Source organism: Lissotriton helveticus, chromosome 10, assembly GCF_964261635.1.
Source record: "Lissotriton helveticus chromosome 10, aLisHel1.1, whole genome shotgun sequence".
Classification (NCBI taxonomy): Eukaryota; Metazoa; Chordata; class Amphibia; order Caudata; family Salamandridae; genus Lissotriton; species Lissotriton helveticus.
Genome location: NC_136071.1, coordinates 340,813,027 through 340,835,840, shown reverse-complemented (window position 1 = coordinate 340,835,840; position 22,814 = coordinate 340,813,027). Strand labels below are relative to the sequence as shown.

The window sequence follows — 22,814 nt, the reverse complement described above, 5'->3', positions numbered from 1 at the left end:
TTTCACAAATAAAAGTGTACATGGGAAGGAAAGATAGAGCGCGCGAATGACTGAAGAAATATTGTATGGTGTACTACAATAAATTTGACTTGTAAAAATGTATTTGGACTTCATATACACGTACGTACACTGTCTATATGCCATGCATCAATGAAGAAAGCCAGCAATAATAAAAGCAAAGCGTTTCATAAACACCGGAAAAATACCGTTTCAGTTTTTTATGGCGTGAAAATTAGTAATCAATGAAAAGCACTGTTTTTTCCAGGTATTGAAATCACTGGAAAACACTGTCAAAACACCACCAGAATTTACCAAAAATAGAAACTGAAAACAGGAAAGCCTATATATACAGTTAGAAATGCCATGTCAGCGGAACTAGAATAAGGCACCAAGCCAAATATGGCTAACATGGATGTGCAATGTCTGCACCATGCAAATTATAAACTGCCAGATATGGGCAGACCAGAAAGGCTGGCTCGGCACTGTGTAAGCAACTTGCACAACCAGATTAAGGAAATGTATGATGAGGTCAGGACAAGGAAAGTGACCTCTAAGGCTGATTCAGAATAGCTGCTGGAAGCTTGTCCAGGCAAGGTCAGATAGGAAGCCCTTTGGAGCTCTGGGCCTCATGTTAGTGTGAGTGCATACATATGAATTTAAATGGATATACATATATATTTTGCAACTATCCTCCCTTTTGGATAGACCTATCCAACATTAATGTAAAACCAAAATATACATATGTATATATGAAGGAAACAGTTACATATCTTTGGATGGCATTACACATTGTTTGCATAAAATGCATATATTGTCAGAATACATCCTGATGAGATCCTTATTATATCAGCAGGCTGTTATACCGGCAGCATACTAATTAAGTGTCCAACAAATAGTTTTCTCTGTGCAATGCATAGTGCTACAGTGTCACTTAGTCACTCAGTTCCCGGGCATCTCAGCAAGTGTCAGTAATTTAAAGGCATGCAGTGAGCGGTCATCTGCTTCTCCTTCATGTCCGCAGTCGTCTTGTTCAGGGGCGGTTTCACGGACCTTGTCCTCTTCAGTCTATTTTTCTGCAGGTGCAGACCATCACCTTTCTTCGAGACTGTGTCATGTAGTTCACTCAACAGCATCAGTAGATGTCGCGTCCCTCTGAGACTTTATGATGGGCCCCCATGGATCGTAGAAATGGTCTGGTCTGTCCTCTTCTTGACTGCTGTGTTGCGCAGCTCCTCTGGTGACAGATGCTCATCAATTTCTTGTATTTCTTGTATTGTCCTCCCAGGCGTTGGGGTGCAGCCCTGCATTTTGTCCCCTCAATCCATTCATGGCGTCGGTTCACCGTCTGTGATCCAGTCCACCTAGAACTAAAAGAAACCGCTTTTATTTTTCTCACCATGACCATGTCTCCATAATCGCTTTAGAAGTCTTTGCCCCATTGCAGAGCGTACTAAAGTCAGAGCACCAGGCCATTTCAGGCCTGTTCCATCAGTTGCTTTTAATAATAATCTATTTTTTATTTTGCCGTTCATTTACTCCTCCTGACTTCAAGTTGGAGGGTGGTATGGGGTATGCATGTTATACTTTATTCCCCAAAACAACGTCTTTAGCTATTTATGCCCTGGTGAGTCCCTAGCCTTGGGGAGATGGCTTTATTGAAGTACTGTGCCCCAGTTGCTGCATCATTCTTCCCTGTTGGACACACCTCCATTCATTTTGAAAACGTATCCACCCACACCAGCAAATATTTAAATTCATTCACTGGGAAGCAACATGCATCTGCACATTCATCCTCCCTTGTGCAATATCAGATGGTCCCTGCTCCAGTCTTGTAAGGGAAAGGAACATACTGCGTGGGGACACAGGCATCTCATCCTGGTAGGCCCATACTCTCTTCATTATCCGGCTCACTTTCATCATCAATCCTCCCTCTATGTTCATCTGGTGTTGCAGACCATTGTGCTTCCTTTACATTAGCTTGCAACAATTGTCTCTCAATGAGCTGAATTTTTTGAGAATGCTTTATTCATTAGTCCCATCTGCACTGGCTGTAACATGCTTTCATTTAATGCTGTGTCAGCGATGGCATCACCTTTGGCTAACTTAGTATTAGCTCCTGTGTAGGCTTCACAATTTATTACCGCTATCCTGGTGTATAATAGTATTGCTGTAAATAAGATCCTTACTAAAGGACCATTTTTAATACGGCGCCTTGTTTCTCCTATGAATCCGTGATATTTCCACAGCTGGCCACAAATAAGAACTACAAATCATAATGTGAGTTAGTGTAAATGTTAACAGTTTTACCCTTGACTAGTATTCATGCTTTTGTTACAGCATACAGCTTATTTACTGGGTAGATGTTTCAAGTGGCAGAGCTGCACTTCAGCTATTGCTATAGCATACCCTGCTCTGTAATCAGTGCCTATCAGTCTGCTGGAGGAACCATCAGTGTACCACTCCTAACTTACTTAGGGGTCTCATTTGTTTCTAAGAGAATAATCTCATCAGAACAACATATTTCAGGTAATACGTTTGCCAAATTAACAGGTGGGCCTCTTTTTATGACATTACAATTAGACAACATGGTGCCATGATAACCTGGGTGCCTGTTGCAGAAAAATGTTGTGTTGATCCAGACAACAACAACCATCCCAAATGTGGCACCTAGACAATACAGGTATAGTCCAACACAATGAGAGCCGTCCTCTCCACACTCACTGCTGCTGACCCCTAATCATCGCAGAAAGTAAAGTCACATAGTTGTGTCCCACAGGCCTTTCTTTTCCAGCTGTATCAGCACACCATTGGCAGCACCACTTCATTTGCAATGTTATTTTGCTCTGAAACAGAGATGGAAAGGCAGTTTGTAGTCAGGCAGTCCCCATGATGGCACAGTACACAATGTCTCTCAATTTCTTGAAACAGTTTGCAAGTTCATTAGTCATAGCATCTGCATTTGTGGACCCATTGATGGCAGAAGTTCATTATGCCCAGGAAGGACACGATTCCTTTCTTGGTGGGTAGGAGCTGAATGCCCTAAAACATTTTTATCCTGTCAGGTGATATGCGGCGTGTACCTTTGGATACCACATAACCCAGGTAAGTCACCTCTTTTTGGCAGCACTGCCATTTTGACAATGAGTCTTCTCGTCTGAAGGTAGTTCAGCAGAGCTACAGTGTCTTTTTCACAAGCTTTCACAGGCCTCAAGTGATGGAGATGTCACAAGGAGGTCATCAGCCTACTGCAAGACGATGCTACCACCTTCCAGGCATAGGTGGTCCAAGTCTCTCTTTACTGCCTGCGCATTGACATTTGGACTCACAGTGTATGAAGTGGACTTGGTATCCCAGTATGATGGCAAAGAGGCTTTCACTCGGTGGATGGACTTTAATGCTAAAAGCCACTGAGAAGAGAAACATACTCTGCCTCTACAGGTATAAATTATAATATAGTACTGGTGTCAGGCACAACAGGCTCTAAGGGAACCACAAGTTCATAAGGTAATCGCTTTATGGAGACAGCATGTTTTCACCACCTTCTTTTTTTAAATTCATTTTAAATATCACTTTATGGTGAGGGATTTTTTCCAAACCTCTCGTTCCCTGGTTCTATAACCTTATTGTTAGTTATGTGTACATCCATCCATTTCCTTTTCATATGTAACAAACTGCAGTCCAACAGCATCATTCATCATCTCTCAACACATCCCTAAGTGCGCTACAGAGGTTGTATACAACAGAGAATCCTTACTGAAGCTGTAAGTGCCCTGTTCTAACCTATTCTTAGGTATTTGTGAGTAAACTTCATTTATTAAAAAAATTATATATATACTGTTGCAAAAAATATTTTAATTTATATTCAAATTGTGAAATGTATCTCTTTATCTCCCAGGTTAGTGGAAACATGAGATTCTCCTTGGGCCTGTCTGATATCTTCATCCTGAAACACTGTGCAACAATAAAACTGATACCATACTCTTATCTACTCTCTGGTACCTACGCTGCACCCCTTAATAATGTTATTCAGTGGAATAAACTAAGCATGGGCGGATCTAGCGGATCTCGCGTACGCGAATTTGCGTATTTACGGATTCGCAATCCGCAAAAATACGCGAACTCTCGCGGATTTGCGGATTTTTACGTTTTTTGTGTTGGCGCGCGTTCGCGAGGATTTGTGGACCATTTCGCAATTGCGAACTTACTTTTCGGCTCGCAACGGCCGCGACTATGTTGTTTCTACGTCTGGTTTATCATCACAGGTTCACAGCACCCTCTGTTTCACCACTGCCACCCTCTGGTACACCCATGCCACCCTCTGGTACATCCTCACTGCCACCCATTAGGTTTGTTTATCACTGTATATTATGGGGGTGAAAAAAAGCAACCACACCTGCCCTGCTTCAACTGCCATGAATTAATTTGGTGTTGATTAATGTGTCAGTAATTTTGAAACTTCCAGTCTGGCTGGCACCTGCTTCCTTCCTTATCTGTAATTTGCTTTCTGTTGCAGTGAAAGCAAGCACACCTGCCCTTCTTCAACTGCCATGAATTAATTTGGGGGTGATTAATGTGTCAGTAATTTTGAAACTTTCAGTCTGGCTGGCACCTGCTTCCTTCCTTATCTGTAATTTGCTTTCTGTTGCAGTGCTATTTTTTTTCACAGGACCTTTATGGTCTACTTGTAGCTATTCTATGAGCCTGCTGTTTGGGTCATAGCAGGGTCATAGAATAGTTGCAAAAAGGCAACTGAACTCTGGAGGGGCCCCTCAGGAAGCACTAGAGTGAATGGTTACTAATGTTAAGTTTGAACTTTTGCACCTGGTGATTGCTTTCAGTTTAGCAAAAATCGTTTTTCTGCAATTTCGCGCTATTCGCGGGGCGCGAATCCGTGCGAGATCGATTTCGGAAGCCGCGAATGCGTGCGAATACATTAATTTTTTGTTTGCGGCGTGTATGTTCGCGTGATTTTTTGCATGTTCGCAAGGCGCTTGTAGTGATACGTTTGCGAACTTACCCACGCGGTCGTACACGGGCGCGGCCATCTTGTTTGCGTGACGTAATTCCGTTTCCGGCCGCTATGTGTAATCTCGCAAAGTGTGCTGCTCGCTAGTACAATTTCGCACGTGATCGCGAGGAAAATCTCGCGCGAACTTACCCACGCGGTCGTGAATGGGCGCGGCCATCTTGTTTCTCATTCATTGCTATGGTTCTGGGCATGCTTTCTGTATCCTCTCTGAATCTCTGCCATCCTTTGCTTGTTTGAAGTTTATTTGATCTATTTTACTTATTATCTATCCCTCTATTTTTCTAGCTCTATATTTTTGTGTTTTCTGCTACTTTTAGTTAATTTTAAACTACTTTTTTAAACTCTTTTCTTTTCTTCTTCACTATTCTATTTCTTCTTTATCATTTAACTTTATTTCTGCCCAGACCATGGTAAAGGGAGCCGGGAAGCACCCTGAGAAGGGGAGGGGTCCCGCACCCCGTGCCCGGCTCCCGTGCGGGCGTTTGAGGGGGGAGCAAGTGGTGCCACGGGAGATCTTTAGCGCGGAGGAGGTGGCCGCACTAATCTTCTACATCCAGCGCCGCCTCCCCAAGACCATCCTGGGAGGCGGCAAGATCGCAACCGGCTATGGCATCCGGGAGCGCCGGAAGCGGTGGGAGAAGGTGTGCCGGGCCATGTTTAAGCTCTCTGGGGTCCGGCGCACCTATAAACAGGCCACCCACCGCTGGACGGATGTCATGGACTGGGAACGGGACTTGCTGGACGCGCTCGGCGTAGAGGTCCCCGGGCTTGGTGAGTAGTAGTAGCTATTCATCACTACTCTGTTTTATCCGGCTCTGTTATTTGCAAATCTTTGTTCTTTACCAAGAGCAATAATGCTGCCGATTACATTGTAGGTAAATTATATTTCAAAATCTTCTATGCATTTCAGGTGCACTGCTCTCCTTCTCAGTAGCCTTGCTTGCTACAATGCTTATTTGTTTTGTATTTTGTGTTCATTTCATTGGCCTGAGAAATTATGTATGAGTGTAGTGTAAAGATAAGAACTGCGTAATGCTAGACACTAAGGGTCATATTTTCAATTACCGGCGCATCCCTGCAAAGTAGCAGGGATGCAGCAGTAATTGTGCGCCATGCCACCACCACCCATTGGCCCAAAACGTCACAGAAGCCTTACGCATCTGTGCCGTAAAGGCGGCGCATTGCTGGAGTTGCGTGCCAACGATGGCGCAGCTCCAGCAATGCTCTGGGGTGCCCTATCTCCCCAATGCTGCATCAAGCCGTACGTCGGCTTCAAGCAGGCGCAGGGTTTGAGTCACGCATCATTGTCCTAAAAATGACTGATTGACATCTTGTAGATTTCCCTCACCCACTTTTAGGATTCGTTCCTGCGCAGGAACGCCCTCCCTTGCGCCGGAACGCCCCCTGATGGCGCAGGGCTTTACAACGTGATGCATCTCCCATATGCGTTTTTTTTAATATATACGTCGCACCATGGCGACTCTTTTGTTCTGCCGCTGCGTCACAAAAGTCACGCAACAATGGAGGAAAATGAGCCACAAGGGACTTCTAAATCAGCCCCAACAGACTGAAGTCCAGTCCTTCCTTTAGACACATGGCTATAAGAAGAAATAGTGGTGGTGGTCGGTGGATTGATAGTTTGAGTATTCACTGATCTGCAAGCAGGATGGACTTTGTCTGTCACTTTGCGTGCTGCGGACTGCTGCCTGCCAGGCCTAGGCAAACCTTTTTAGTAGTCTGTTTATTGAGTTACATAGGAACTTTGAAAGTCAACGGTCCGCAAATCAGGCAATACGAATAACGTAGTATACCACATGAGATAAGACAACTATTCCACGGGATATATTGACCTATCTATTTGCTATTTCTCAAAAATATTTTGTTATAGTTCTTTTGAAATGTTTGATTTGGTTGACAAATCTCATCCATGTTTTCTGGTCTTTCTTTCTTTCATGTTGTACATCAGCTCCCCCCAAGGGCAAGAGGACACAGGAGGAGGGTGCTGTTCAGGAGGATGCAGGCCAGGATCGGGCAGGCGAGGGCTCCTTTGCTGGCCCCAGTAAGTTTTAATTTTAATAAAGAGTACCTATTTTTTCCTAGCGTTCCTCATTCGATTTTTTCTAAATCGTCTTTGATCTTCTTGTAGACTGGATCTAAATTCTTATCCTGCCTCGACTATGACTCCCTGTGGTATTACTAGATTATTCTTATTAGTCTGTGTGTGTAGCTAACTAAGATTGCACATTTGGCAATTCCATTGGACTCCCATTCTAGTCAGCAATAGCTCTATGCACTGAGTGCAGTCCTCTGGGATTGTCCATAATGTCTTTTCAAGTCTTCTAAATGTTTATGCTTTGACAATTGCCAACAATAAAAAGGTGAATGACCACCAAGAAAGAATAAGATACTACTTTACTTTTGGTTTGGATAGGAGGACAATCCATTCTACTACTGTTGCAGGGACAAATCTGCACAAACCGAACTATGAACACTAAATAGTGCATTGTTTATCAATTATAATAGGCGCAGGTAGACTTTCTTTCCACATACCTCAGTGATATCAGACTTTGAAGAACCCCCAATCTCCTTACTGACTAGATAGTGTGGCAGAGTCATTTAGCTCCCTAAGTCACCGATGATTGATCCCCAATGATCATTAGATTATCCTACGCAGGGCAAGAGTACGGAGTCACAGTCAAGAAGTGTCAGAGGCACTCATGCTTGCAAAAATTCCAAAACCTTTAGCTCATCCACTCTAGTCTGGAGGACCAAAAACCACAGAGTCTATTTAAGTTTAAAAGCTTTATTAAAACTAAACACATTTATTAAAATCAACTTTGTCATAAAAGTAACCGTTTAACTGAAAATGGAAAAGTGCTTAGTGCTAACGATTAATTGGACACATTTCTTGTGGTCGAGCTGAGCTCTCACCTGGTTAGAACTTGAGCTTGACCCTTATCGTGTTCTTAGAAGTCAAGCTTCTGTTAGGAGAAAAAGTGTTGTGTGTTAAAAATAAAAAGCAAGCATTCATCAGTTGTGCCAAAAAGTGCAGCAAGACAACAGCCTTCCCTGGAAAAAGGGACATTTTTACTGTAGAGTATACAGTTACAAATTATTACATTGTATTTCGTTTTTTTTTTACTTTCTTTATTCCTCCTAGACCAAATATTATATAGTAGTGAGTGGTGTATTCTAACATTCTTAAATGTACTTTTTAGGTGTTATGTTATGTTATGTTAATAGTTTATTGAAGCGCAACAGCTGCCCCAGCGAAGAGGCGTCCCGGCGCTAAATGACTAATGGAGTGGAGTGGATGTGGCAGACCAGAAGAGCAAAGCTTCAAGGACAGGAGAACAGATAGGTTTTTACAGCTTTGCGAAAGGCAAGCAGGTTCTCGATGCCCCGAATGGCAACCGGAAGAGAATTCCAAAGCCTAGGTCCCATCACCCGAAAAGAGCGTCCACCCATACGGCAGAGCATCTGGTGGCGGGGCCAGCGCGGAGGTGGTGGATGAGGAGGACAACACTTCTGGGGAGGAGGCGGTGCGAGTGCCGGACGACACCAATGTGCCTGTGAGGGTTGACACGGTGGTGGCGGGCACAGGTAAGCTATATATTCGAAAAGCGAAAGAAGGGTGTAAGTAAGTGTGGAAGGACGAGAAATTTTATGATGGCTGGCAAAGAAGAATGATATGTGTTTGCTTGGCCCCCGAGGTGGCTGGGAAGGAAAGAATATGGTATGGTGCATGGCTGGGTCAATGATGAAGCAAGGATGGGTGGAAGGACAACAGCTTGGGTGGGTGAAACAAACTGTATGTGTGCATATACTTTGAATGGATGGATGCCTGGAGCATGGTATTATCTGACTCTTAGATAGCACATGTGTATCTAGAAAGAGTAGATGGTCACTGGATGAACTAAGTGTTACCTTGAAGAGCATGTAACACCGCACCCGCACGTCCGTTCCAGTGTAGGGAAGGCAAGGAAAAGAAATTGTAAATTTGTCCAATACTACCATGAATAGTAGCAATAGTTTGTATTGCAACTGCAAGCACAGCATATATCCGGTTATTACGGTGGACACTCCGTACCTCTCTTAATAACTTTAGTTTAGTAGTAGTACGTCATTCATGTGTGGGTGTATCACTGTTCACTCAATAATAAGCAAAGCACCTAAAGTCATCCCATATGTCATCAAATACATCCCATGTGAAGTGATAGATAATCTAATTATTTAGCTTCTTCATTTTCCTTTTCTAGTACTCATTTGCACTGTAGGGTGAAAGGTAAATTAATTAAGCAGTAGCCCTTGTAACAGAGTATTCTCAGTGCCACCCGTAATAGAAAAGTAATAGCTTCACCACCTGCATGTACTGGACCGGTACAGTAACGCAAGTCTGTCTCACTCATCATGGTGTGCGTCTGTTTTTCTCGGGTGCAAGTTCACTGCGCTGGCATTCTGCCGGCTTGCATAAGATAACGTACCAATTTTCCGAAACAAGAGAGAAGAAGAAGAATAAGACTGGTGTACTGTCATAGTCGACTGTAATGGAAGTCCATAGTGGTCGTAGAATTTGTTCATTAAACTACCACTAATGTTAGAGCAAGGATGCAGAAGTGGGAGGTTAGATAGATACTGTCCTCAATAGTTATGTACTGTGCTTTCAATTTGCTACTTGTACTGTGACACAACTTTCGGCTCAATCACTTTGTGTTATTAATGTTAAGGAGCATTGGTTACAGACTATGTCTTTCTTTCTTCATATAGTTGCTCCTTCCAAATCGACATCACGGAGGGAGCAGGCTCGAATGGCCCGGCAACGGAGGCTGGATGCCACTGTCGCGGAATATCGGCGGCTGGTGGCCCTGGAGGAGTCGGAGGACACGCAGGAGACCGGTGCAACCACAACATCCTCGACTGGGACAGCTGCATCCTCCTCCGTGACCCCACGGGCTGCCAGCCAGCGCAGTGCTCCAGCGGTACGGAGCCGGGATAACAAAGCCAACCGCCACCGCCAAGCAGCAAAAAGACCAGCTGCCCCCCACAGGAGCTGCAAGGCACGCCAGCGCCGCCTAGGAGTGAGAATGTCCTACCTGGAGCAGGAGGTCCATAGGTACAAGAACTTGGTGGAGGGCCTCCGCTTCGAGCATGCCACCCTCCGCAAGGAGTATGATGCCCTGGCCGCAAAATTCACCAGCACCCTCCAGTAGTGGAGTGTCCCTTGCCCTTTTTTTAGAGACTTTTGGGGGGTGGGATTTGGGAGTTGGGTGCTTTTTGGGACTTTTCAAAGACAATCGTTGGGGTTAGGGAGGGTCTTGAGGGAGATTATTTTGTTAGGGCTACATAAATATACTTTTTTAAACTTTATCTGACCATACCTGTTTTTTACTGCTTTTCAGTCTGGTGGGTGGGGGTGTAACAGTAAGTTTGTTTTCCTGAAGAGTCCTAGGACTTTAGTAGTACTACCGTCAATCTCTCGTCTAGTCCTAATACTCCATTATACTACCTCCCACCAAACGCTTATCTTACCTGTAATTTGTGTTAGAAATTAGGGCTAGGCCCAGGGCTGGCTCCACGTGAAATGGGGATTAAGGTTGGCAATCCTGGGCGGATGAAATTTCCTCATTGCGGTGGTACTAGTGGTGTGACACAGTGGCAGTTGCATGCCTATGGGAAAAAAGAAAACGAAACCTGGTTTGTCCTTACTGTAGCATTACAACGGTTACGGTACGCTCGAGAATATAGCAGGTGACAGTACACTAGAACAGTGCCACAATGTAGCCTAACAAATGGTAAAGTATTGCAAGTATAACTAGTACTTGCGTTGAATTTATTTGACATTGGCTCCTACTACTACAAGAAATAGTACTGAAGCTGAGTAAGTCTAGAATATATCCTCGTATTCCTTCACCAGCCTGTTGCTATGACCTTATCCTCCCCAGCAAGTGTGTGGAATTATTGATGTCATTTAGTCAGACATCAAGCAAAACCACTCAGCCCGGGGGAAGAGGGTTAGGGTTTGGAAAATGGATGGGAATGGGGGTTTCTTTTTGGGTAGGTTTTGTTGAGAGAAGAAAAAAAAAGCACAGCATGGACAAACAATAATTGAAGATAAAGAAATCTTTGGGTACAAACTAAAGCTAACCACATGCAGTCACACTCATAGAAGAAAACAATGGATACTGTATCTGTATTCTGTATGTTGTTGGAGTTGTCCTGTTGAATTTGTTAAGTAAGTTGCATGCAGCAAACAATTCCTCTTATTAGCGGCACTCCTCCATTCCAGCTGACGCTTCGTCTATCAATGTTGGTGACCACTGACAGAAGACACCCTGTCCACTGCCTGCCTGGCGGATGTTGACTGAAACCCGGCCTGTAATTATTGAACGGAAAACAGGAAGTGCTATTACAATACCACTGATAAATAAATATAAGGTATGTACGCTGTGTGGTGCAAAAAGTCACACTTTGATTTCCCTAATAGACAGTACAATATTTTTGAAATTGCGTACTCTGTCAGAGTCACCTTTTTAAGGATAAATAAGTATGGCCAAAATATTATAGCGGATCTTTCCCCTCAAGGTAGGTGTACTGTAAACTGTGTTTTAGAACAAAATTTGACCTTCCCAGCAATGCTCCCACCAAGACCCTTACTAAAGCCAGTCGCAAATGTAGAAGACCCCCAATCAGATCTCAAAAAACGAGGCCTAGCAGAAAAATGGTGACAAAACGTACTTTAAAAGTAAAAGTAGGCCCAAATACACCCTTACCCACCGTGGATTGTATTCAAACCACTTGCAAGCAAGCAAAAGTATCCATAGCCAGCATCGCTCCAAGAGTGCTCTAAAACCCCAGAACTGAGTTGCAATAGAACACCCCGAAACACATGCAATCCTGCTGCTAGGGCTAACCCTAACGAACCCTAAGTTACAAAAAGTGCCAAAAGGTTTTGCCTTATGGATTTTGTCCAAAACACTTCTATCCGGTATTAGACCTTCCCAGGAATGCCCCAAGACCCGCCAACCCACCCGCAAAAAAGCACGCGACAACACCCCCAAACAGCCAAAAAGCAAAATCTCATACTTACAATATCTCTCGGCCTTCGGTCCAAACGCGCTGTGCAGCTAGGTCATCATCATCATAACTCCTGTTTTCCACCACGGATTTCGTGAAAAGCAAATGCAATCAAGATTAGACTGTCGCAGCAGTGCTTCGACAGAGACCCCGCAACCCACCCACAAACACCAGGAAGCCCCCCAAAACGCTACATTGAGCAAGATGTCAGAAGAAATAGCAAAAAAAAAGGCTTTTCCTTATGGATTTTGTCCAAACCACTTCTATCCGGTATTAGACCTTCACAGGAATGCCCCAAGAGACCCACCAACCCACCCGCAAAAAAGCACGCGACAACACCCCCAAACAGCCAAAAAGCAAAATCTCATACTTACAATATCTCTCGGCCTTCGGTCCAAACGCGCTGTGCAGCTAGGTCATCATCATCATAACTCCTGTTTTCCACCACGGATTTCCTGAAAAGCAAATGCAATCAAGATTAGACTGTCGCAGCAGTGCTTCGACAGAGACCCCGCAACCCACCCACAAACACCAGGAAGCCCCCCAAAACGCTACATTGAGCAAGATGTCAGAAGAAATAGCAAAAAAAAGGCTTTTCCTTATGGATTTTATCCAAAACACTTCTATCCGGTATTAGACCTTCCCAGGAATGCCCCAAGACCCGCCAACCCACCCGCAAAAAAGCACGCGACAACACCCCCAAACAGCCAAAAAGCAAAATCTCATACTTAAAATATCTCTCGGCCTTCGGTCCAAACGCGCTGTGCAGCTAGGTCATCATCATCATAACTCCTGTTTTCCACCACGGATTTCCTGAAAAGGAAATGCAATCAAGATTAGACTGTCGCAGCAGTGCTCCCAGACCCCAAAACTCACCCACAAACACCCGGAACCCCGCCAAAGAGCACCTCAAAAGCAAGCAAGTCAGCAAAAACGGCAAGAAATTTCAGCCTCATATTTGGTCCTAAACACTTTTATCCGTTATTAGAGCTTCACAGCAATGGGCCCAGAGCCGTCAACTCACCCGCAAAGAAGTAGAACACCCCCACAAGTGCTGAGTCTTTCTTCATTGGGCGTAATCCAGCCCTCTGCTTTGAGGGAAATAGGAGGAGGAGGATAGAGGAGCATGTTCTTCTGAACTTGTGAACCTGAGGAATGTAGACTGCGGCACCTTCAAATCAATAAGCAAACAAGTGAAGACAGTTCTGCTGATGGGCTTGTTTTTGGGATTAGGTGATTAAAGTTTGAATTAAATTAACTGTGGAAAACAAAGAAAGACAGACACACAGGAATAAAAGTGAATAAGGACGAAAAAGAAAGTTATTGATTCATTGTCTCATTTTCAGGGCTCGGTGTCAGGGAATAAGAAGAAGATTTCGTCATCATACTCTGCGAATTCAGGCAGGATGAGGTCAGTGTCACCGAACAGAGAACAAATCCCCTCATCTACGTTGCCATCCTCCTCGTCTTCATGCGGCGTGCTTTCTCGTACTTTGTAATCTGGTGGTATGAGGTGCTGATTCATCTTGATCATTGTCAGCCGCTCCACATTTTTGGGCGAGAGGCGGCTCCGTTTGGGAGTTACAATGCCACCAGCAGCACTGAAAACACGTTCAGAAGACACACTTGCGAGTGGGCAAGACAAATAGTTTATAGCCAGGTTGGAGAGCTGTGGCCACAATTGTTTTTTCCCATGCCAATACTGCAATGGCTCATCATTAAGAAAGACCTCTGTTGAGTCATTCAGATAGTCCTGCACCATCGACTCAAGGTCCTCAACGGTTCCTCCACTTTGCTTACTTTTTGCTGTGCCTGTGACATTTTTTCGAGAACCATAAGTTTAAGTTTAAAATATTTATACAGCGCAACGTACACCTGGGCGGTTTCTTGGCGCTAAGATAGCAGGCAACCCGCTGAGCAAGAACAGTCGCTAGAACGTTAGCTGAGAAGGCAGGCAGGACTTACGAAAGGAGAGCCTGAGAAAATAAAAAGGTCTTCAGAGCTTTGCGAAAACTGGAATACTGGGTGAGGGACCTAAGATGGAAGGGTAGAGAATTCCAGAAAATTGGGGCGAGAGTGGAAAATTTGGAGCCACCCTGTTTTTTTTTTCGGTAGCGGGGTACTGCTAAAAGAAGTTGTGCCGAGGAGCGGAGGTCTCTGCCAGGGACATAGGCCTTGATGGCAGAGGATATGAAAAGGGGGGCCAGGCCAGTCCTGGCCTGGAACGCCATGCAGCCTAATTTAAACAAGGCGCGTTCCCGCACAGGGAGCCAGTGGAGGGTTTTCAGGAGGGGGGAGGTATGGTGGAATTTGGGAAGACCAAAGGCCAGGCGGGCAGCCTGGTTCTGCACCAGTTGCAGTTTACGCAGGCTGTACTGAGGGATGCCATTGAACAAAATGTTCCCGTAGTCCAGGCGGGACAGGACCAGTGCGGACATAATTAGTTTGAGTGCAGAGAAGGAAAAGAAGCGAGAAATGGAGCGGATAGTACGGAGAGTAAGAAAACAGGAAGAAACCACCGAACCAATCTGGGAGTGCAAGGTGAGTTTATCATTAAGCTTGATGCCAAGAGTCTTAACAGAGGAAGCAGGGGTGGGAGGAGAACCAAAGGAGGGGGGCCAAAAGAGAGCGTTCCAGGGACTGGAGCAACCACCTGTCACCACAAGTTCCGTTTTATCGGGATTGAGTTTCAGGTGGTTGAAATTCATCCAGTCCCTGATGAAAGATAAGATAGATTGGAAATTAGAGATAGAATCAGAGGTAGAGGACAGATTGAAGATGAGCTGGAGGTCATCGGCATAGTTATATACCGTGACCTCCAGCTGCTGGAGAGCAAAGATGAGAGGAGCGATATAAAGATTAAACAGTAAAGGAGAGAGGGATGAACCCTGAGGGACACCGCACTGGACCTGACAGGGGGTAGCTGAAAACTCCCCGAGATGGACCGCCTGGGTCCGGTCCCTCAAAAAGGAAGAAAGCCAGATAAGGGCTGAGCCTCCTATGCCCGCCGCCTTGACACGGGAAAGCAAGATGGAATGGTCCACCGTGTCAAAAGCGGCGGACAAGTCAAGGAGGACCAGCGCCTGAGATCTGCCCATGTCCATACCCTCTCTGAGGGTGTCTAATACTGACACCACCACTGACTCCGTCGAGTGCTTGGGCCGAAACCCAGCCTGACATGGAGCCAACCTCCCATTCTCCTCGGCGAAGGAGCTGAGCGCAGATGTCACATATCGCTCAAGCACCTTCGCCAGAAAGGGGAGAAGGGAGATGGGGCGATAGTTGGCCATCACAGCGGGGTCGGCTCCTGGCTTTTTCAGAATGGGGACGATTGAGGCGGCTTTTAGCGATGGAGTGACAACCCCTCGAGCCAGTGAGTCATTAAGAAAACCCAGAGGGGGCAGGGAACAGACGGTATAGACCTGCCGAAGGATGTGTGCTGGGCATATGTCAGAAGGGGAACCAGATTTAATTTTGGGAAGGAGGGAAAGGAAAAGTTCTTCCGAGAGAGGAGGAAAGGAATTAAACGAGGCTTGAGCGGGGGGAGGCAGGGGATCAACAAAAAAAGGGGAAGGGGGGGAATGTTGGATTTGATTGTCGAGATTTTGTCGACAAAATAAAGATTCAGTGAATCACAAAGGTTCTGGGAAGGAGGGGGCTTGAGTGAAGTCCTATCGGAGAAGGCCAGATCGTGGGTGATGGCAAAGATCTCCTTCGGTTGATTCTCGGCCGCCAAAATTTTGGCCGAGAAATAGGCTTTCTTGGCCTCAATGATGTTTTCCTTGTAGGTCCCTAGGAGAAGGACGTAACAGGTCCTGGAGTTGGAAGAGTAATCCCGTCTCCATTTGCGTTCTGCCCTTCGAACCGTGAGCTTCAGTTCTTTCAGCTCGTTGTTAAACCACCGATTGGCGTCTTTAGGGCGTCTAATCGAGGTGCGCCGGAGAGGGGCCAAACAGTCGCTTCCTTCCAAGAGCCATGAATCAATGGCTTTGGCTTGGGCTGCGGAATCCAGTCCCGAAAGCGGGGGAGAGGAGGCCAGGAGGGAGGTTGAGAGGTCGGATACCCAAGCAAAGTTAGCCAATCCTCTACAGCAGCCACTGTTACTGTTGTGTGTGGTGCAGATGATCCGGTTGCCGGTGTCTTTAACGGCTGAGAGGTCACTTGTGCCACAGCCACAGGTGCAGAAGTGGATTCTTTTGACTGGGGATGGCCTGCTGATGCTGATGCTGATGTACTGCCTTCTCCTTCAATATCCTGCCGTTCTTTTTCAAACCTCTTGGCTGACCAGGCTAGCCAACGTTTGTACTGTTTAACATCTTCATCAGCAAAAGGAAAGAATGCTTGGCCTGCCAGCGCCTTTTTGTAGCGTGGATCCAGAATAGTAGCACAAATGTAATGCTGTTCTGAGTTGATCTTTTTTAGACGTTCATCACCACGTAGGCGGTCTAATAATTTCTCCGACAAAATAAAAGGGTATTTTTTTCCATCTTTTTCTAACTCAGAAGACACCGCCTTCAGTTGGTGCTCCAGCATGCACAACAATGGGATAGCTTGTCCCAAATTACAGTCCTCCTGGCTGACTGCACGCGTGAAGAACTCAAAAGGACGAAGCATGTCTGTCAGGCTTTTAACTATGTCCCATTGCGCCGCACCCATCCGCAGGTCCTTCTGAGCTGTACCCTCTGTTAAGAAATAGTGATCGAGTACCGTATACTGCTCATACAGACGCTCAAGCATGTAGAAGGTTGAGTTCCAACGTGTTGCCACCTCCTGGATGAGTGCTTTCACTGGCATTCGACGTTCAAGTAGCAGCCTCCTCAGATGCTTCCGGGCCTTAAAAGAATGGCTGAAATTGCGGCAGGTGGCCATTACCTCGAACGCTGTACTGTCTCTATCACTCAAGAATTTTTGAACTACCAGGTTGATACAGTGCGCCAAACACGGCACTCTGAAATATGCACCCATCGCCATGGCCTTAACTACATTGGCGCCATTATCCGTGGAAACATAACCAATCTGGCGTTTTTTTGGGGACAGCCAGTGAAAGACCTTTTTGTTAAACTCGTCCAAAATGTTTTCTGCTGTGTGACTTTTCTCCAAGCCAAACATGGCTAGTGTTGCATGTTTCCGAGCAGCTTTAAAAACTTGGTCCGGGTCAACACCTGCGTTTAGCTTTGCTTTAACACCTGAAAAAGAGACCCAGTGTGCAGTGATGCACATGTAATCAGCGCCTGCGCCACTGGTCCTCATGTCTGTTGTCAGATGTATAGTGTGAACAGCACTCTTCTGCAAAGCTGCCCCAATCGCCTCCAGCACATCTTCATGTAGTGCTGGAACCGCAACTCTGGCAAAATAGAACCGGCTAGGAACCTTCCATTTAGGGCAGAGCGTTGCCACTAATTCTAGAAAACCTACCGCTTCTACAAAAGAAAAAGGGAGAAGGTCCACAGCTAGCATTTTAGCCAGCTTAGTGTTATACAGACGCGTCAGTGGGTGGTTGCGTTCATATGGCGCGTCTGAAGAAAACATGGTTCTAATGTTGTCCTGGACCAAGCATTTACGGGATGATAACGACTTCGTTGACGCAATTATGCTCGCTGGTGAACTTTTGCGCGTTGGTGTCTCACTCGCTCCAACACTCTTAGTGTGCCTCTCATGGGGTGTGCTGCTGACAGGGGTACTGGGTGTAAGTGAAGTGTTTGACACGTCTTCTTCCTCCTCGTCATCATCAGATGAAACATCAACGTTTTCTTGACTTCCAATTCGGGCTTCCTTGATCGCCTTTAGGTGCGCAAACCATTGGACAGTGTGCTGTCTCTTAAGATGACCTCTCTGGCCTCCGGTACCATAGTTGGTACCTGACTTACCACGACTAACTGCAACCTTACAAAGGGTACAAATGGCGAACTTTTCCCTTTTTGGGCAAACAGTAAAGAAGTCCCAAACTGGTGACTTGAAGTGTCTGTGGGGCCTGGAGGAGGCGGCGATACTGGTGGTGGTGGTCATGCTGCTAATGCCAGATGAAGTGGAGGATCTGGATTGCCCAACTTTTGTACGTTGTGCACTTTCACCGCCACTAATTAAGGTCGAGGTGGATGGAGGTCCCTTCTTGCCAGAAAGAAATATGGAAGCGGTACGAGTTGGTGTACTACTTAACTCCAATGATTGTGGTGGTGTTTCCACTGCCTCCTCGTCGACAACATCATCATCATCACGCTCAGCAGCTTTTCGGGCTAGGGTCAAAATGTCTGTTTGCTGCATGCCCGCTGGGGCTGCAGTTACCTTTATAATGACTGGGTCGTCGTTGTCAGAGTCTTCATCAGCAGCAGTATCCGCCACTTCTTGCTGAGCCTCATCATCACACTCCATAACTCTGAGACTTTGGATGAGCTTCCTTTTACGCTTAACTACCTTTGTCAGATCATGGTGTGCCTCACTCTCAGACGGCAGTGGTGCTGGTTCCCAATTTTGATCCGTATCATCAGAAGGAGGTGTGCTTGAAGAAGATGTAGACACCACCCTTGATCTCTTCCTTGCTAGGGGTGTGGAAGACAATGAATGATCATCAGGAGGAGTGTCTTCCTCAAATGATACCTCGCCTTGATTGTCGATTTCCTGATGTGCCCCTACTTCGGGAGGAACAACTATTGTGGGCACTTGTGACCCTCCATGCACCTCTGCTTGCGCATCTCCTTGCGCTGCCTCTCCTTCCACATGTACTTGGGCTTGTACTTGCACATGTGATAGTTGTTGCGGCTGTGGTTGTTCAACACTCGTCAGATGAGCTACAACAACCTGTGTTGATTGAGGGACATTGCTGCTGCTTTCTTGCGATGAGCCAACATCACTGGTCGATGGTGATTGAACAACTATACTGGCTGCCTCTGCAGCACTCAAGGGCTTGGACTTAAGTTGGCGTGGTGGTGGTGGTGGCACTGAGCCCAATGGAGCGGGGGTGCTGCTCCCAGCTTGGTCCCCAGCAGATCCAGCTGCTGCTGCAGGCATACTTTTTTTTTTACTCCCAAAAAAAGGGGCGGCCGGCACACCAGTCTCCTTGGTAACTTGCTTCTTCTGCTCCTTACTGGCACCTTTCTTGCTAGAGGAGCTACGGGTAACTTTTTTTGGGGCCATCTTCTTCAGAGCAGGTCAGAACAGCAGGCAGCAGTTGCACGAGTTGCAGAGTTGTCTGTGTCCAGACGTGACGTCGCGTGACGTTATGCTGCACACACACACCGCTGCAGGACTTCTTCCTGGCACTGGTGGTTCTCTTGAGTCTTGTGCACCTAAAAGCAATGGAAGACAGAGGAACATCAGTTCAGTTATACACCCCAGAAAATCGACAAAACACAGAAAAATCAGCACAATCCCATGCCATCCATGATGTTTACATTGAAGACACCCCACAGAAAGACTAGGGCCATGCAAGTATGCAACACTCACTACCCCTGGGCATAATGGATGAAAAGTAGGCAAAATAAGTGCAGGCCTCAGACACTGCCTCTCTTCAAAATGGCCCCTTACACCCCAAGCCAGTCCACATCAACAGTACACCCCAAAAAAACAGAAAAACAGCCAAAAATCACCACAATCCAATGCCATCCAGGATGTTTACATTAAAGAGAGTGAGACCCCACAGGCACACTCAGTCCATGCATCACTGCAAAAGGCCACACCAGCAGCCCCAAAAAAACGACAAAAAACAGCACAATCCCAGCCCATCCATGGCCTCAATGGTGTTTAACTTCAAGAGGACACCCCACAGAAAGACTAGGCCCATGCAACACTCACCACCCCTGGTCAAAGGGCCCCACCAGCAGCCCCAAAAAACGACAAAAACGACAAAATTCAGCACAATCCCAGCCCATCCATGGCCTCAATGGTGTTTAAATTCAAGAAGACACCCCACAGAAAGACTAGGCCCATGCAACACTCACCACCCCTGGGCATAATGGATGAAAAGTAGGCAAAATAAGTGCAGGCCTCAGACACTGCCTCTCTTCAAAATGGCCCCTTACACCCCAAGCCAGTCCACATCAACAGTACACCCCAAAAAAACAGACAAACAGCCAAAAATCACCACAATCCAATGCCATCCAGGATGTTTGCATTAAAGAGAGTGAGACCCCACAGGCACACTCAGTCCATGCATCACTACCCCTTGGCAAAAGGCCACACCAGCAGCCCCAAAAAAACGACAAAAAACACACAAAAAACAGCACAATCCCAGCCCATCCATGGCCTCAATGGTGTTTAACTTCAAGAGGACACCCCACAGAAAGACTAGGCCCATGCAACACTCACCACCCCTGGTCAAAGGGCCCCACCAGCAGCCCCAAAAAACGACAAAATTCAGCACAATCCCAGCCCATCCATGGCCTCAATGGTGTTTAAATTCAAGAAGACACCCCTCAGAAACACTAGGCCCATGCAACACTCACTACCCCTGGGCATAATGGATGAAAAGTAGGCAAAATAAGTGCAGGCCTCAGACACTGCCTCTCTTCAAAATGGCCCCTTGCACCCCAAGCACATGTTGCCTGTACCAGCCAGCACTCAAGATGGCCACCACCACCACCCACATGGCCAGTCCACATCAACAGTACACCCCCAAAAAACAGAAAAACAGCCAGAAATCACCACAATCCAATGCCATCCATGATGTTTACATTAAAGAGAGTGAGACCACACCACAGGCAAACTCAGTCCATGCACCACCACCCCTGGTCAAAGGGCCCCACCAGCAGCCCCAAAAAACGACAAAATTCAGCACAATCCCAGCCCATCCATGGCCTCAATGGTGTTTAAATTCAACAAAACAGTTGTATCATGCACCCATAACCAACCCTGGTCCTACTGGATACTGTGGCTACCCACAATATAATTTATTTAATGTTCTGAAAAAGTTCCAAAATTGTAGTTGCAGCAACTGTAATACCCCAAACAAACTTACTTGTGAAAGTTGATTTCTAATCCAAAAGTGATCCAAAGAAAGTCAAAAAGGCCTCAAATCCAAATATCCAGCAGCACCCACAAAAAGTAATCCTTCCAGCTCCAGATCCAAATGAAAGTGACCAGGAGATGGACAAAGCACTGGGAGGAGCCTGCTGGACAGGAACAGGAAGTTGGAGACTGTGGGGCACTTCCTTCCCTCCCCCCCCCCAAAAAATGGACTCGTTGCAAAAAAAAAAAAAAGGCCATGCAAATGTCAACCTGAGGAGTGATTCTGATAAAAAAATCATCATTTTCTGAAGGTTTATCCTGTTTGCTGGTGGATTTCTTGTGCAGAATTGCAAAATCTCTATTTCGCGAGTGCGAGATTGTTCCTTTCCGCCGCAACTACGTGTTCGCAATTGCGAACTCTCGCGAGGTGTGCTGTGCAAGGTGGCAAGCCACGATTACGTATTCGCGGGCGCCAAACTCCCACGGGATCACGCAGCAAGATCCAAAATGGCGCGGCACTCGCAAAATATGATCGAGAAAAACAACTCGGCAAACGCTTAATGACGGAAAGTGAACGCCGTGCACCACGCCGCGCGCCGCAACCAAGCAAAAAATCCGCCGCGAGCGGATTCACGGATTTTCGACAAATTCGCTAGAGTTCGCGGATTGCGAATTTGCCGAATATCCGAAAAATCCGCGAGCGGAGCGGATTTTACACCCATGCTTAGAATAAACCCACCCTGCATACCTCCTACAAAGGTATTATTTCTAAAGAAAACAGTGATATCCCCATCTGCTCCTAACAGAATATGCAATATTTCCTTTAGCTAATGTTACCTCAAACGGATCTTTGGTGTCCAATCTAGCTCCAGGAAGGCTTAATCAAGGCCATAATTTCATTGTAACAACTAGGTCAATTCTTCCATTTATTAAATGTAGTTAAATTACTAATGGCGATATCCTAATATTATTAACATAAATTGAGAATTAATTTTGACCCTAATTTCCCTAGGCACATTATAGCCTCAGACATCATTAGAGCAAAAGAACAAGTTACTTACCTTCGGTAACGCTTTTTCTGGTAGATACAGTATCTGCCTGTGGATTCCTCACCTTGTGAATATCCCCCTTGCGCCAGCAACGTTCGGAAAATTCTTTGTAGCACGCCGGCGTGGAACGACGTCATAGGAGCACGGCATCGCGCGCGACTCCGTCTGACGTCACCGACTCCTTATTAGACCCACGTCGGCGTGATGACGTCAGTTCCACCCTTTTTTCCGTGCCTTCGAGGCACCCGGACGGACCAACGACAGCAAATATACATATATACAGTGTACATAGTACATACAAATCAAAACTGCACACATAGTGCGTAGCAAAGGTATTAAAAACCCAATATAAATACACAAATCCAGGTATAGCAGAGCGGACAACGGGGGAGGCGGGTGGGTCAGTGAGGAATCCACAGGCAGATACTCTATCTACCAGAAAAAGCGTTACAGACGGTAAGTAACTTGTTCTTCTGATAGATACATCTGCCTTGTGGATTCCTCACCTTGTGAATAGAGTCCCACAGCAGTCCCCACTCCCGGAGGAGGGTGTCCACTCTGCTATACCAAGAAATCTTGGAGGACAGAGCGCGCGAAGTGGCCGTCCCTCCTCACCATGGTATCTAAGCAATAGTGCTTCGCGAAAGTGTGGAGGGAGGCCCAAGTCGCGGCTCTGCAAATGTCCTCAACAGGAACATCCCTAGACAAAGCAGATGTTGCAG

General features: G+C 46.1%; 1 long non-coding RNA gene across 1 annotated transcript in view; it reads right to left on the bottom strand.

The window, feature by feature from the left end:
* Positions 1-231: 231 nt before the first annotated feature.
* Positions 232-22,814, bottom strand: part of LOC144785193 (uncharacterized) — a 60,508-nt gene continuing 37,925 nt past the window's right edge. Inside the window, exon 3 of the long non-coding RNA XR_013601806.1 lies at positions 232-1,367. This is a non-coding gene — a long non-coding RNA (uncharacterized LOC144785193). The remainder of the gene's footprint in view (positions 1,368-22,814) is intronic.